Source organism: Pelodiscus sinensis, chromosome 8, assembly GCF_049634645.1.
Source record: "Pelodiscus sinensis isolate JC-2024 chromosome 8, ASM4963464v1, whole genome shotgun sequence".
NCBI lineage: Eukaryota > Metazoa > Chordata > Testudines > Trionychidae > Pelodiscus > Pelodiscus sinensis.
The window spans coordinates 51,462,617-51,477,959 of record NC_134718.1 but is presented as its reverse complement, the minus strand read 5'-3'; the positions used below and the strand labels follow the sequence as shown (position 1 = coordinate 51,477,959).

The following is a 15,343-nucleotide window of genomic DNA, read 5'->3' as shown; positions in this document are numbered from 1 at the left end:
CACTAGATGCATTTTAAGCAGTTTCTTGGATGGATAGTGCATATTTAATCTTTCCTTCCTTGACAGTCTTTCTAAAATATGGTAGTTTGTAACTACATCCCTGTATGAAACTTAATGAACAACAAACTTGCATTTTCAAAAAAATGACTGATTTATTTATTTTGAAAAATCTTTGAATAATATTGATTTTGTAGGCTAAAGCTCATTGCTGAAGCTTTTTTTGTATTCTTAAATTTCTTGAGTTGCAATCTTCAAGTTTCCTGTGTAAGACTTTTGGAGTAAAGGTTTGACTTTATCTAGTATCCATTGCTTTGGATATCACTAATTTTCAATTTATTTATTACTAGAAGATTTACTCAGCATTGCTTGAGTCCTTCAGGGAAGGGAGCTGCGGTTGGGCAGGAGGCTGGGTGTGTGTGAGGGTGCAGGAGTCAGAACTAGGGATGGGAAACTCAGAGGAGAAGTTGGAGTGCAGGAGTCAGTGCAAGGAGTTGGGAGATGTGGGGGATCTTAGGGCAGCGGTGGGGGTTGTGGAGGAGGTGGGGGTGCTTGGCGGTTGCTTCCAGGGGGCCACATGGCCTGGTGGCTGTTCCCCAGGGGTGATGTGGATGGGCAAGGGTGCTTGCTGCCTCTCCTGAGGTCTTCTGGGATTATAACTATTCTTGCTTCCTTTTCCGTTTGATGAGGAAAAATCACATTCTATGCATATCCAAACCCTGACCTTGCTTGAAGTTATAAGAGGAAGCTGAATACCAAATCTGGTGGCTTAGCTCTTACTGTTTAGGAGCAGTTCCTCGACAAACAGACTTATGGATGGATAGACACATAGGCAGGTACAAATGCTATCTATATCTATATCTATATCTATATCTATATCTATATCTATATCTATATCTATATCTATATCTATATCTATATCTATATCTATATCTATATCTATATCTATATCTATATCTATAAAGGAGAATGTTTGTATGTTTGTGCTCTAATAACTTGGACACTATCAGACCTACCACAACCAAACTTTCCATGGGTAACTTTCCTCCAGGAGAAGGTTTTAAGGTACTTTTGGCCTCGATCGGGCCCGATCTCAACCTGTAAAAATAAAAAATAACCCGCCCCCTCCGCAGGTCACGTGCCTGATGCCTGCAGCCCCAAAGCGCCATCCAGGACTCACCCCACCCCCACGTGCACAATGGCCCGGGCATCCGCCCTGCCCCCCACGGCTGTGGTTACCAGGTAGTCTAAACAAACAAACAAACAAAAAACGGCCATACTTGATGGGGTGGGGAAGAACTGGCCTTGAGGGGAGTGGGGCTGGCCGGGAGGAATGGGGAGGGCCAGGAAGTAGGGCTGGTGTGCGGAGAGGGGGGAGCTGGGGCAGCGGGGCTGGCTGGAGGAGATCGGGAGAGGGGTGGCTGGTGGGAAGCAGAGCTGGTCGCAGGAGGGGGCGGGGTTGGGGCTGGCTGGGGAAGATTGAGGGGCAGCAAGTGGGAAGCAGAGCTGGGGGGGCTGGAGGTCAGGGGCAGCGGGATCCTTCACATCCTTTCATTTCTTTACTAGTATTTAAATTTCTTTATATTCTGCGCCTTCCCCATTATCTGTGTTTTTCTTGTGTTTTTCTTTGGCTCTTTTGCCCTAATTCCTGCCCACTATATATCTAAGAGATTTTCCTAGGTACAAAGCCAAGCTTTTTTCCAGTTATTAAAATACTAATGATTTGAGTAAGCAATGAGGATTGTTTGCTTCCAAAATTCTATGCATCTAGATAAATTTTAAATATTTGTTTCTTTATATCTAGATTTACATTTTGGACATCTGTTTGCATAAAAGAAAAGAACAGAATGAATCTAGCTCTTGTGGTTATAGTGCATATCCTCACTTAAAATATTAAATTGTTACTGAGCAACAAGAGTTTCTCTGCTCTTTCATTCTGTTAATTGTGTACAACTGAACAAGGTTTAAATTGTCACTAAGTGCAAGGTCATGGTAAAACAGCTTTCATATTGCAAAAGAAAAGTCTGTGTATAAAAACCATGCTAAAATTGTTTGCTTTTCATATTAAACATCAGGTATCAGTTTAAATGGATTTCATTACCATTTTGTTTGCGGTTGTCAAAATCTCATTAATTTAAAGTCAAATCTACCTAGCTTGCTGTATCAAATCACTTTTAAATTACACGTGGTGATCAGTCTTGGAAAGCTAAATTAAAACAGGAACTAGGGCACATCTCATGACCACAGCTACTAATCTGTCTCTTACATAGGATGTGTTGGAGTGTGTGTTCTTGCTAATTTATATGCTCTTTTTTCAGAGGTATTTTAAGGGTGGGAGTTTAACATACTTTGAAAGGTTGCTGGCCTGGCTCTTATAGAAGGGAGGTGTTGATGGTTCTGCCTACTCCCTGATCACTGTTTTTAGGCTGTCTAGCATGTATCTGTGCTTTCTGCCATGATGTTCAGAGAAACATGTTTTGTATCTCTTGGTGTACTACTTAAATAATCGTATGTGGCCAGTTCTTCATATTTTTTTCATACTGGAACTTCCTAACCTACATATTAGGATGCAGAGTACCCGTAATTTACTGTAGCTGTATTATTCAAAGCACACATACATTTTACTGGCAATGAGGCTGAGATTATTAATCTGTTTAAGCAGGCTAATTTATCTAAATCACACAAAAAATAAAATACAGATGCTTAAAAATGGATTGCAAGTGTTTGTAAGCAGCATGCATGTGACTAATTTTAAGTGCTGCAGATTCCCCAATTTGTATAGTATTGTATAGATAGTCTTCAAAGCAGTTTAACATACATATTGTAACATACATACAGATTACACATAACACTCTCTGTGTTGCCTACAGTACTATATTTGAACTAGAGATGTGAAAGGTTAACTGGTAAGCATCACCCTAAATGAGTGATGCTTACCGGTTCCGGTTAAGCAGTAACTGGTGGTGGCTGGAGCAGCTTTCCACCTGCCGGGGACAGGAGGCTGGTCCATCCCTGCAGGGGGCTGTCGTGGAAAGGGGCTTCTCCAGCATCCACCATGGGCCTGTGCCCTGTAGGCAAGAGCTGCTCTGGTTGGGTGCTGGAAGCCAGGAGCCAGCAGCTAGCACTAGCATGGAGTTGGGAGCGAGAGGCCTGTGGGAGCGAGAGGCCTGTGAGCTGGAGCGGTGACCAGCCTGGATCATGCTTGAGTTGGTTAACTGGTCAAATGTTAAGTGATTATTTGGAATTTTATTTTAATTGTGTTCCTGAATTGTGCTACCACACTGCAACAATCCATTGCTATATCATGGTTCAGCAATGTAGCTGAGGCTGCTTCTAGACTGGAAGACCAAACCCTAGGGCTGTGTCTAGACTGGCAAGTTTTTCTGCAAAAGCAGCTGTCAACACTGGCTGCTTGAATTTCTGCAAGAACACTGACAATCTCATGTAAGATTGTCAGTGTTCTTGCGGAAATGCTATGCTGCTCCTGTTTGGGCAAAAGCCCTCTTGCGCAAATGCTTTTGCGCAAGAGGGCCAGTGTAGACAACACGGTATTGTTTTGTGCAAAAAAGCATCTAGATTGGCACGGATGCTTTTCCGCAAAAAGTGATTTTGCGCAAAAGCGTCCGTGTCAATCTAGACGCTCTTTTCCGCAAATGATTTTAACAGAAAAACTTTTCCATTAAAAGCATTTGCGGAAAATCATGCCAGTCTAGACGTAGCCTAGGAGTTTGGGACATCTATTTGTTACAATTGGAATCTCTTACTTGAGTACATACTACAGTGTAGATGTGCTTTTAAACTTCAGAGTTGATGCAAAGATGAAACAGCATAAATGACAGGTTATTGTCATTAAGATTTGAATCTGCTTTCCATGACAGGGTCTACTTTTGTTACATTTCATAGAGTTTTTTATATTTAATTGTAAGTAGTATATAATTTTTATCAAAGCTTGATGCTGATGTGATTGATTTTTATAGCATTTCTAATTTTCAAGGAAATTGTCTTGCTTTTCCATCCTCTCTCTCCTTTCATCCTGATTCCGTTGACATCAAATGATATCCTATACAATAAACTTCCTCTGTTTAACCTTCAGTCTGCCCCGCTTGTATTTCTTTTAGTGTTTTGGGCAGGAAAACTTCAGGCTCAGTTGATCATGCTTAAATAGTGCATGCGTGTAAATGGTATTTTAGTTAAATACCACTGCACTAGTTAAATCATAGAAATTGCCATATCAGGTCAGATCAGACGTCCATACAGTCCAACCTGTGTCACCAGATACTTTAGAGGAAACTGCAAGAAAACTTGTAGTGAACATTTATAGAACAATCTATCTATGGAGAAAACAAAACTCCATCAGTGTACACCCTAAGCATGAGGGTTTATGTCCCTCTGCACTTTTTAATCCTATGTAATGTAATAGTGCATAACCATGTACTCAGAATATGTTAGAACAGGATGTCAGCATAGACTGTCCTTGCACTACAAGTACTCTTTAATATTGGTTTTAATTCCAGCAATATGCATACACATTATCAGGATAAATGAGCACAGTAGACTCATTTGGCTATTTTTCATAATAAACACAATTTCCCAGTTCATGTGCTGTATGGTTTGTCCCTTTCAAAATTCAGATCTCTCTCTCTCTCTCTCTCTCACCCACACCCACACCCACACCCACACCCACACCCACACCCACACCAACCCACCAAGGTAATCCTGTCATAAGCACTGATTCGATGGGTGCTCCAGGCCTGAAGCACCCACAAGAAAAAACTAGTGGGTACATAGCATGCATCAGCACCAGACTCCCCCCACACATCAGCATGAGGCTCCCCCTCTACCACGCTGGTGGCTCTGCTGACCAATTCTACCCACCCTAATCTAATACATCTAATACACAGTCTTATTCTAATGAACTCTCTAATAAGAGTATGTTCTTGTCAAGATTTCTTTCTATTTAAAAGTTCTTTCCTTTCCAAGGACCATCCTGTCCAAGTTTAAAGACTTCACTGTACAGTTGTTTGTTTTTTATGATTTTATAACTATACAGCATAGCTTCAGACAACCTTTTAAACCTCTTAAATGATCCCCCTATAATAGGGCCTTTCATTTTTATTTTTCCCCCTGAAAAATTCCCAGGGGAAAAAATTTAGGCTTTTTCAACGTCCATACAATTTGTGGAAGTTCCAGAACTCCTTTGACCCTGCTCAGAAAGGAGAATGTTGGCTGGGTATGGCCTTGAAGAATCCCTGTTGATGGCACATAGGGATGTTAAATGTAGATTATTAACTAATTGAATAGTTGATGGGATTTCCATTGACTATTTGATTAGTCCTGTTTGACTCTTGCTACAGTTCAAAAATGGAAGCCCCATGGGGAGTGTGGGACCCTCCCTCCTGTGCCACAGGTCCAGCTGTCCCACTGACCGGTAGCTATCAGGAGTGGCCAGCTTCCAGAGGGCAATAGCTACCCTCTTCTCCAGCTACGCCTCTGGAGGTAACACTGTCGGTGCAATATGGACACATGACCAGAAATAAAAGGTGTCATGTGACCCGCCCCCCCCCCCAAGGACTTCTCCCACCATCCTCCTACCAATAGGGATTAGTTTGGCCCCCACCAAACCCCCCTCATGCAACTATCCTGCAATTGCATTAACCCAATGTGTGAGACAATAACTCGGGGGGCAAAGAGGCTGGGGGAAGTGTTCCCTCTAAGAGTTTCCTCCCATAAGCAGAATAAATTTTGTGTTGTGCACCAGTACTGAGTTTGTGGCTTGTTTGGATGTGCCACTGTGGCACCCAAGTTATTAATAAATATCTTATAAACCTCTACCTTTTCCTTCTGCTGCCCTGTTTCCTCCTCTTGCTCCATCAGCTCCCTTGGTGCCTGTGGCCCCTCCCCCCCACAACCGCTCACCTACCTCTGCTGTCCTGATTCCTACCCTTCTCACTGCCCTCAGCATTCCTGAGACCTGCCCCCCTCCACCAGCCCTTCTCTTCCCATGCACACTCCTCCAGGAGCCCCACTCTGATCATGAGCGCTACCCCTCCTCATCCCCTCTCCTAAAACCTCCCTCTACACACCTGCCCTGCCTCTCTTCTCTGGTGCTGGTCCCTCCTCTGCAGGTGTCTGCCCTTCTGCTTCACCCCCAGAATCCCCTGGCACCTGCGCCTTCGCTTACCACTGCACTCTCCTGGTGCCTCCCCCTTTCCTCACTGCCCCCACCCCCTTTGCCCTCTTTTTCCCTGATGCCCACCCCACGCTCCCCTCTGCCCCTTTCCCCTCGTGCCCCTGTGCCCTCACACATGATTTGCTCCATCCTGCCTTCTTCATGCCCACCCCTTCTTTCAAGCCTTCTCCCGGCACCTCCCCTTCTCCCCTCTAGCCTCCAAGCCCTTCCCCTCTCCTGTCCCAGCATTATCCTGTCTCCCACTCTCACTGATACCTCCCCTCATTGTCTCCTCTGGGCCCCTGGCATTTGTCTCTCACCTCCACCCTGTCCCTTGGTGCCTTCCCCTTTCTTCTCCTGATCTGCCCCCCTCCTCTCAGCACAAGCCCCTTTCCTGCTATTTTTCCCTCCTCCTCCAGCAGCCGCCAGCTGGTCTGTAACACAGTTCTAGGGTCATCCTGACTTTCACCCTTCTGGTGCTCCCCCTACTCCAGTGGTCTCCAACCTTTTTACACCAAGATCACTTTTTAAATGACAGAACAAGCCAAGATCTACCACCTCACCCCTTCCTTGAAGCCCCGCCCTCTCTAGTCTCCTCCTCTCTATCACTTGCTATCCCCAGTCCTTATATTACTGCTTTTTTCCCCCCCAATTCTTCTGTAGGAAGAGGTTTTTCCAATATTTGGCCTGTCTAGACTGGATCACGTGTCAGAAAAACCCCTTCTTTTGAAAGCCCCCTTATTCCTTGTGGAAAGAGGAATATAGGGCTGACCAAAAGATCATGTTTGCCCTTCCACTAAAAAAAAGCGGAAGAACAAACGCATCCCTGGATGCAGAAGAGTTTTTCTGGGAGGGGGAGGGGGCTTCAGGCCGGGCAGCGTTGGGTACTAAGCAAGTCACTGGTTTGTGGATGTGTGGGTACAGTAATTTGGGTTGGGGTATGTGAGGGGCTCAGGGCAGGGAGTTCCAGTGTATATAGGGTGTGGAGCATAGGGGAGTGCAGGAGTGGCTCTGGCCAGATGGGGGCTTGGCACAAATTGGGGATTTGTTGGCCAGGCTTCATTTTTAAATAAAATACTATGTCAAACACAAAAAGTTTCTGCGTTGTCTTTATTTACGAGAAGGGCAGGGAACCTGTCTTGAGTCAGGGGTCACTGACCCACAGAAAAGTCAGTTGGGAGCAGGGTTCTGCAGCTGGGAGCAGTGTGCCAGCGGGGGGCAAGTTTCTGCAGCTGGAGGCAGGGTGCCAGGGGGGCAGGTTTCGGCAAGGGAGAGGGAATGGAGGCAGCAGTGTGGGGGACAAGATTCTGGGGCAGGGTGCCAATGGGGGCAGGGAGTCCCCTACACCAGCCTAGGAGGGAAGCCTCCACCGCGCACTGCCTCCAGGGCTGACCCCCCCCGTGGAGGAAGGAAGCCCCATTGCGCACTCCCGCTCCCCTCCTACTGAGCAGGGAAGCCCGCGAACGCGGCCCCTCAGGGCCCCCCACAAGCTAGCTCTGCTGCGCCTGATCCCCTGCCTAGGGCAACCCCCCACCTCTCCTACTCTTTCCTTCCCCCCCCCCCGGGGTTTAAACACACCGCTCTTGACCGGGCGGCAGGGCATTGTTGCTGCATCCCTGCCGCCTCTTTCTGTGGGGTCCTAAGACCCGCTGGTTTTGACTGTGCAGCCGCGGCAAATCCAGTGTGGCACCCGTTCCCCAGAGCACCAGTGCGGCTCTCCTTCTAGTGTGGGGGCTCACGCCCCCATACCACGGGTAGCCCTTTGAAATATTAGGGTGTGCCTGTGCACACCCGGCACACCCCGTGCGCACGCCTATGAATATTGGCTATTTCCTCGGGGGTAGGGCCTTTTCATTATATTCATCAGTTGGGAACTCAGTTTCTCATTTTGCAGTCTTTTATGTTTAATTATAAAAGATATAAATTAGTTCTTCATGTATGATGGGGATCTGATGAAAACAATGAACAGTCCTGTGGCACCTTAGAGACTAACAAAATATATAGTATCGTGAGCTTTTGTGGGTAAAATCTACTTCATTAGATGAGCTGGAGTGGAAATAACAGAACCAAAATATTTATAAAAGTGGGGGAGAGTACCTGTCAGTTATAGGACTGGTACTAAAGAAGCTAATTGAGTGAGCTGGAAGTGTCCCATTCTTAGCTTTTGATGTTATGTCTTTAAATAACACCTAATTGCAAATGTCCTATAGTATGTCCAAAACGTGCCAGCTGCTACTTGCAGAACACCTGGTCGTGACCTGATATTTGAATGTATGTGTATCACTAAAACTGCTACTGAGGTGCATATTATCCTGGCAGCATTGAAATGAACATGAGTACTCCATTATTCTTGGTGTCAATAGTATTTGTCTAGCTGTTCGTGCTTTCACAGTGTTTTACAAACTTTAGAGCCTGATCCTGAAAATTCTGCATAGATCAGCTGCTAACTAGTGATTCCCCAATGAAGTTGTTACATAAATATCACAGTTTAAATAGCAGGAGAAATTGAGTCTCCAAGAGGGAAAGTGCCAGTTCCAAAGATCTCCCATCCACTGAGGAAGTGTTAGAAGCAGAATTAGTATGGAGATATTCCTGGCTCCCATCCTTGCAGTCAGATCATTCTGTTTTTCTCTATGGGACAACAAAGAAATCACTCTACAAAATACAACTGTTAAAATGACCAGTCTCTTCTGAGAAGTGTGTGTGTGTTGTGTTCTTAATGTAGCAGTATATTACTTTTTGGGGGAGGAGGGGGAGGAAGGGAGGGAGCCGATTTGGTTCACATTGGAATCAAGAGGAGTTTTGCTATTTATTTCTGAGAGCAGGTTCAGATCATAGAACTGTTTCTACTCACAGTTTCATTAGATAGTCTTACACACCGCTGAATTAACATATAAATGAAATACATATTCAAACTGATTATTTTTTTGTCATAATCAGAATGGAAAACTGATTATAGGGTTATTTTCAGACTATCTTATGTAAGTGTATATATTATACTTTTGTTTACAGGTTCATCAGCTTCACCTGTATAGCTTATTAGTATATATTTCTGTGTTAATTTCACTTATTCACTTGTGTGTCTGTTTCTCTAAAACAAATAGTTGATGAATAATCTCACATGATTAAAGACAGTTCCTAGGAGTGGGGATGTATTGTGATCTGAATATTACTGTCATTTAAGTCACTTGGCGTTTCCCAGCTTCATAGGAATAATATATGTTGGAGTAAGGCCATTTTGTAAACAGATTTTAGGTGGCTAAGTTATCACTTATCAAAAATTACAAGAATAATGTTTTGTCTTCTATTATCCCCTTCCTAATTCCCCTTTCCAATCTGTGTGTGTCAGTTCTGACTTAGTACCAAATCTTCTGAAATTAACAAATTATTTCGGCACTTATGTATTATTTTTAGTGAATGCACAAAGTAAACCAGTCAAACATAAATGTAGTTGGCCAGCAGGGAGCTATTTACAGGGCTTCTTCTATTAATACTGGGGTAGACAATAAGCAGTCCTTGGGCTGAACTTGGTTCACCAGGGTTAGTCCCGGGCTGGTTGCCAGATACTTTATTTATCTGAGCGTTCACAGGTACAGCTGCTTATAGCTCCCATTGGTCATGGTTTACTTTTCCTGGCCAATAAGAGCTGTGCGGGAAGCAGCAGCAGGTGTAGATGAAATGTGTACAGAATACATTATACTTTTTTCTAATGTAATGTAGAGTGTTCTTACTTTCTGTGATTTTAAGGTCCACTTACTTGTGACTCTAGGGGCATGTCTACACTGCAATTAAAAGCCCCCAGCTGACTCAGGCTGGAGCCAAGGATCTAGGACCCGATGAGATGGAAGAGTCCAAGAGCTTGAGCTGCAACCTAAGCCTTGAAATCCACATTGCAATTCAACAGCCTCTACTGCCTGAGCCTCATGAGCCCAAGTAAGCTGTCACAGACTAGCCACAGTGCAGACATCCCTTCAAGGAGCAGAATTGTAATTTTAAGTCTAGAATTTGTTTTTCAAGGAGGGTATTATTTAGATATTGAAAAATAAATATCTTACTTTAAGAGTATTGCCTGCACCCCCTCTTTCAGAGGTCTCTTGATAATGTCTTCCATAAGGAATGGGGAAATATTACACACATGTCCTGATACATGCATATCTACCAGTTTCAAATCCTCAGTGTTAAACCTTTAAAAGACACATTCTTTCCCTGTGTTTTGGGGACTCTGGGTCAGTCAATAGTGTTTATTAGTATTTCCAAATAGTGAGTAGGCGCCCTAGTCATGGAGCAGGCCCCTACTGGGCTAGATGTTTAAAAAGATCCCCTGCCTGAAAGAGGGTACAGTCAAAGGATAAGATTAAGTAACAGGTGACTACAAAGAGGCAAGAGAATACAAGGAAACGATGAGGCACTATTGGTCAACATGATACGACAGTGGTATCAGCACTCCTGCAGCTCACCCGTTGACAATTTTTTTGTAGGCATCGTACAAAAGGGGAATTTTAAGGAGGATAATGTAGCTTTGCAGAGACCTTAGGGAGCTTCTCCCAAGCGTCATGGGCAGCATGGGAAAGAGCACAAAAATGCTAGTAAGAGAGTAATGCAGTCTGGCATTAGGGATATAAATGGGTAATTGGCTAATCAGCTGTCTGGTAAGAATCCCCTTACTGGGAGATGCTTACTGGTAACTGGTTGGCCTGGCCTGGCTGGAGCGGCTCCCTGCCCATGACATGCCATGGGTGTGGGACTGCGCCAGCCTGGATGGGCAGCTGCTCTAGCCCAGCCATGTGCACCACGTCATGGGCTGACAGCCAAGCCCTGTGGTTAACCATGTAACTGATAGAATTTTTTTATGAGTTACACTGTTAATATCTCTACCTGGCATCATGGGCCAATCAGAGACAGGACTTGACATCTTGACAGTGAATGAGAGAGGGGCCAGGAAGGTTCCTAAACATGAAGGCAGTGTGACAGAGAAAAGGGAAACCAGTGATGGGATGCAAACAGAGGGATGACATGGTCAAAGCAATGGACTAGGATAAATATCTTTGCTGCAGCATCCTCAATGGATGTGACGTTGGCATTTGTCAAGGCAAGCAAGAAGGATGTTGCAGTAATCAAAATGATGGACGTCTGGATGTGAATTTTAGCTGTGGATGGATAGGAAAGGCCATATTTTACAGATGTTATGCAGAAACAATATGCAAGGTGTAGTCATAGCCTAGATGTGAAGATCTTAGAAAGCCGTCCAAGCAAAAAGTGACACCTAAGACGTGGGCAAGATAGTGGCATTCTCTACAACAGTGTTTCTTACAGTGTGTTCCACGGCGCACTGGTGTGCCACGAGGCAGTCAGAGGTGTGCCGTGGAGAAAACAGAAAAAATTATGCTCCCATGCCCGCTGCAGAGCCTGTAGACAGCTCCTGCTGCGGCTGCTCCCGCCTCCCCCCCCAGTCCGCAGGACGGCCCCTGTCCCATGGGGCCTCCAGTGCTGAGCAGCCTCCTACTCCTCCACATGTACAGGCAGCTGCTTTTAAAGTGGCTGCCACTGGTGGGAGGGGGAGGAGCGGCCGGAGCTGAGGAGCTGCTCCCAGACCTTGGTGTTTTAAAACTGCTGCCTGCGGGGAACCTGGCTCAGGCGCTGCTGCCTCCCCTCTCCTGCCTGCGGCATGCTCGGGCTCTGCTGCCCTACTCTCGGGGCATGGTTGGGCTCTGGGCCCCCCATGCGCTGCTGCTCTCTCTCCCCTGCGCCCCTTTGCAACCTGCTGGGGAAGTGGCAGAGTTTAATCTGGCTGGGACAGTTGGGGTTTCTACTCTTCCCCCTCCCACCCACCTCGCCCTGCCAGCTGGAAGCCTGGCCTGGTGCTGCAGCTGTGCTGGGTTTCCTGCTGCATGGGAAGGGGGAACTAAGCTCTCCACCCCTCCTCTCCCTGAGGAACAAGAGCATGCTCCCTGGAGGCTTTTTCTGCTGCAGCAGGGTGCCAATCCGGGTAAACGTTCCCCCTCATGCCCAGACTCTGCACCCAACCCCCCCTCACTCCCTTCCCCCTGCCAAGACCCCGCATTCCCAGCTTGATCTGACATCTTGACTCAAGTCCCTTCCTGCACACTTCCTCCTGGCCAGACACCCTGCCCCAAGACCCTCCTCTACCCTCCCTCCTGGCCAGACACATGACCTTATTTAGCATTTATTTATTATTATCCTTACTTTTTTGTAGTCTGTTTTCAGCTCCATGTACTAGACTGTTATTAGGGCAGTCTTCCTAGGGCGGTCGTGGCGCATTTCAACAAAAAAAGAAATCCTTGGTGTTCCTCAGAAAAAAAAAATTGTTTGGTGTTCCTCAGTCTTAAAAAGTTAAAGAAACACTGCTCTACAGTGATCAAGAAAGGAGATAGTGGGGAAGGCATGGGGGAAGATTCAGAGCTGTGTTATTGCCATGTTGTTTTGGTTCACTGTTAGATATCCACAAAGATATCAGAGAGACGGGCAGAGATTTTAGCTTGGTCTCCTTGAGAAAAAAGAGAAGACGGGAACAATATAGGAAGGAGTTGTGGAGTGCTGTGATCTTTTCAGAAATGATTTAGGTGATACAGAAACAGCAAAGGTAAGGTGCAGAAGGAATAGGAAGATGGAGAAGGATACATGGACAAAGGTTAAAAAAAAAGTAGTTTTAGAAGAGTGTTTTGAAGTTAAAATTGCGGGTACTGGTGCTAAGCAGTTGGCTCAACTTCTAACTTAGGCATGTAGCTAGCCGAGATGATACAGAGGTTGCTGCTGCTAATGCATTGCTGTAGTAGAGGTCCAGAATACAGCAGATAAATACAGGAGAGAAATTTTCCATTCTGAAAACAAATAAGTTAGTGAATGCTTTCCTGTAGAAAGCCTTAAGGAATTACTCCTACCATTATTATAGGTCAGCGGAAATTCAGCAGAGAGGACAACTGTGGTAATCATTTACAAGGTGTTTGAGTAAAAATAACTGCAAAAGTAAAGCAGGCCAATTTAATGGGGTTTATGGTGTAAATAATTGTAGTGAGTTTTCCTGTTTCAATACAGTGGGCCAGAAGTTGCCCCCAGAATCCAATATGGCTGCAAAAATTGCTCACATGTTTATGATTGCAGGCAGAATTTGCCCTTAAAAGTGCTGAGTAGTTAAAACTAGAGGTGGTTGGAAATTTTTCCAATTAAACTTTTATGTGCAACAATGTCCCAGAATATTCTGTAGCATCTGGGGTTTGACCTATTGGAAAATCAAAGATAGGGCTCAGCTTATGGACAGCTCCACCATACAAATTGCCCTAAGTTGGGACTCTGGGTTTTCAGGCTTAATGCTCTGGGGCAGCTCGTAATACCGGGGCTTGTAGGAGTTCCAGATTTCCTGCTGTTACGGTGAGAGCCAGAAAGACTTGGAAGCCCTGGCTCTAGTGGGAGCTCAGCTACTAGCTCTGCAGCAGGGAGTCTGGAAGCTAGGAGAACCCTATCTTATGCTCTTTTTGTCATTGGGGTTATTCACATGATGAAAATTAAGAGACAGACAGACAGTTTGGTGTTCACAGCATAATCTAGAACAACAACAGAAGGATGTCAAACGAGCATTCTGATGGCAGACGTGTAGGCCCAGATGCTTTATTATTTAGAAACAGTATTTCAAAAGTATCGGCTGGTAACCAGTTCTCATTGGCTAGCTCATGTGTTAAAGGGATAAATCTGAAGCAGCTGATGACTTAATGAGAAATGCTTTTTAAAAAAAAGTCACCTTAAAGAAAGGGCAACCTGGTATGAAACAGTGGCCCTTAAAATGTGGTCGGAGGATCTCTTGTAGTGCATAAAACCTTCATAGTGGTTTGGAGATTAAAACATTTTGAGAACTAATCAGTAGAGCAATTAAAAGATTTCCACCCACTTCTTACACCCTCCCCAAGCATGCTATAAGCACCATGGTAACATCTTTGTAGCTGAAAAGAGGTCCTCATGCATTTTATAATGCTCTCCCTTGGTGATAGAAAATAAATGTATAATATACTAAACGAATTTATGCAAACTTGTCTTGCATGCCAACAAAATTGTAGTTGTGTTACTGTTGCTATAAACTGCTCTGCAGATGAGATCATAAATGAAGAGAAAATTAAAGCTGGAGTGAAATGATTTTAAAATAATTGACTGCTTTTCTGTATTATGCCTTGAGATTGTCCCAGTCAGCATAGTTCTATTGAATAGCTGTATTATTGTAGACTAATGGCTTAATAAGAGATTTTTAAAAAAACAAAAATTGGACAATTGAATTGTATAAAAAGACAGTTTATATTTTGACAGTATTTTAAAACCACAGGTGCTAAACCACATTTGTAAATGCTTGATTGCTAACTGCTCAGGCTCTGACAGCAAGAATGACAAGTAACCATTGTTTGATGCAGCACTACTGGCCCTGCAGCTTTCTCTTTATATAGCCTTTAACACTGAGGCCATTCATAGTGTTGGTTCAGGAGGTTGATGACAATCTTTAACTTTGCATAACCAGAATTTGCCTCTTGGCCAGAAGCCGTAAAAGCTTAAGAAAAATGATCCATTTGTTCCATTTTTGTTGACAACAGGACAGGAGTGGGGAGATACTTTCTGTCATGTACAAAAAGTGGGGGTGGTACAAGCCCCCCAAGCTGCCTGGTTTTCCAGTGTTGTTTTATCTTTGTTTGTGATTCCAGGCTAATGGAGTTGAAGAGAGGCAGGTATGATCTGGAAGTATTTTCCCTCCCCAAGGGCCTTTGTAGTATTAGACTTTTTGAAAATAGATGATTTAATGGTTGCTTTGGCCCTGCCATAGAAATCCAGATCTTGCATCCAAGTTAAAGAATAATACCTAATTTTTAAAATGAAATTAGTAGTAGTAAAATGACTAGGAGTATCTTTGTTGCCATGGAATTTGCCTTTAGAAGGATTCTAAAAATATGGAGGATGATACTTATTTTTTTATTTTATTGCATTGTTTGAGTAATTAATACATGCTACAACAGATTTGACAATCTGACTGAAACGAAATCTTACTGAATTAAGTTTAGCACCTTTAGGGTCCATGTTGTTGAAAATGCAAATGTTTTTGTGTGCATTGTTGTTGGATTGTACAGACCTTTGTTAGAAGGTAGGTAGGATTAATGCAGCCTCTGGGAGATATTAGGAACTTCAAAG

At 44.3% G+C, this 15,343-nt stretch overlaps 1 protein-coding gene across 7 annotated transcripts in view; it reads left to right on the top strand.

The window, feature by feature from the left end:
* Nucleotides 1-15,343, top strand: part of PTPRE (protein tyrosine phosphatase receptor type E) — a 266,865-nt gene that overhangs the window by 15,876 nt on the left and 235,646 nt on the right. The window contains exon 2 of one of the 7 annotated variants that reach the window (XM_075935269.1): nucleotides 9,936-10,099. The exons of 5 other annotated variants lie outside the window; for them this stretch is intronic. The gene's annotated coding sequence lies outside the window, so the exon portion shown is untranslated. Of the gene's footprint in view, nucleotides 1-1,150; nucleotides 1,240-9,935; nucleotides 10,100-15,343 lie in introns of those variants that run through there. One more of the 7 variants, XM_075935271.1, reaches the window with a different exon arrangement.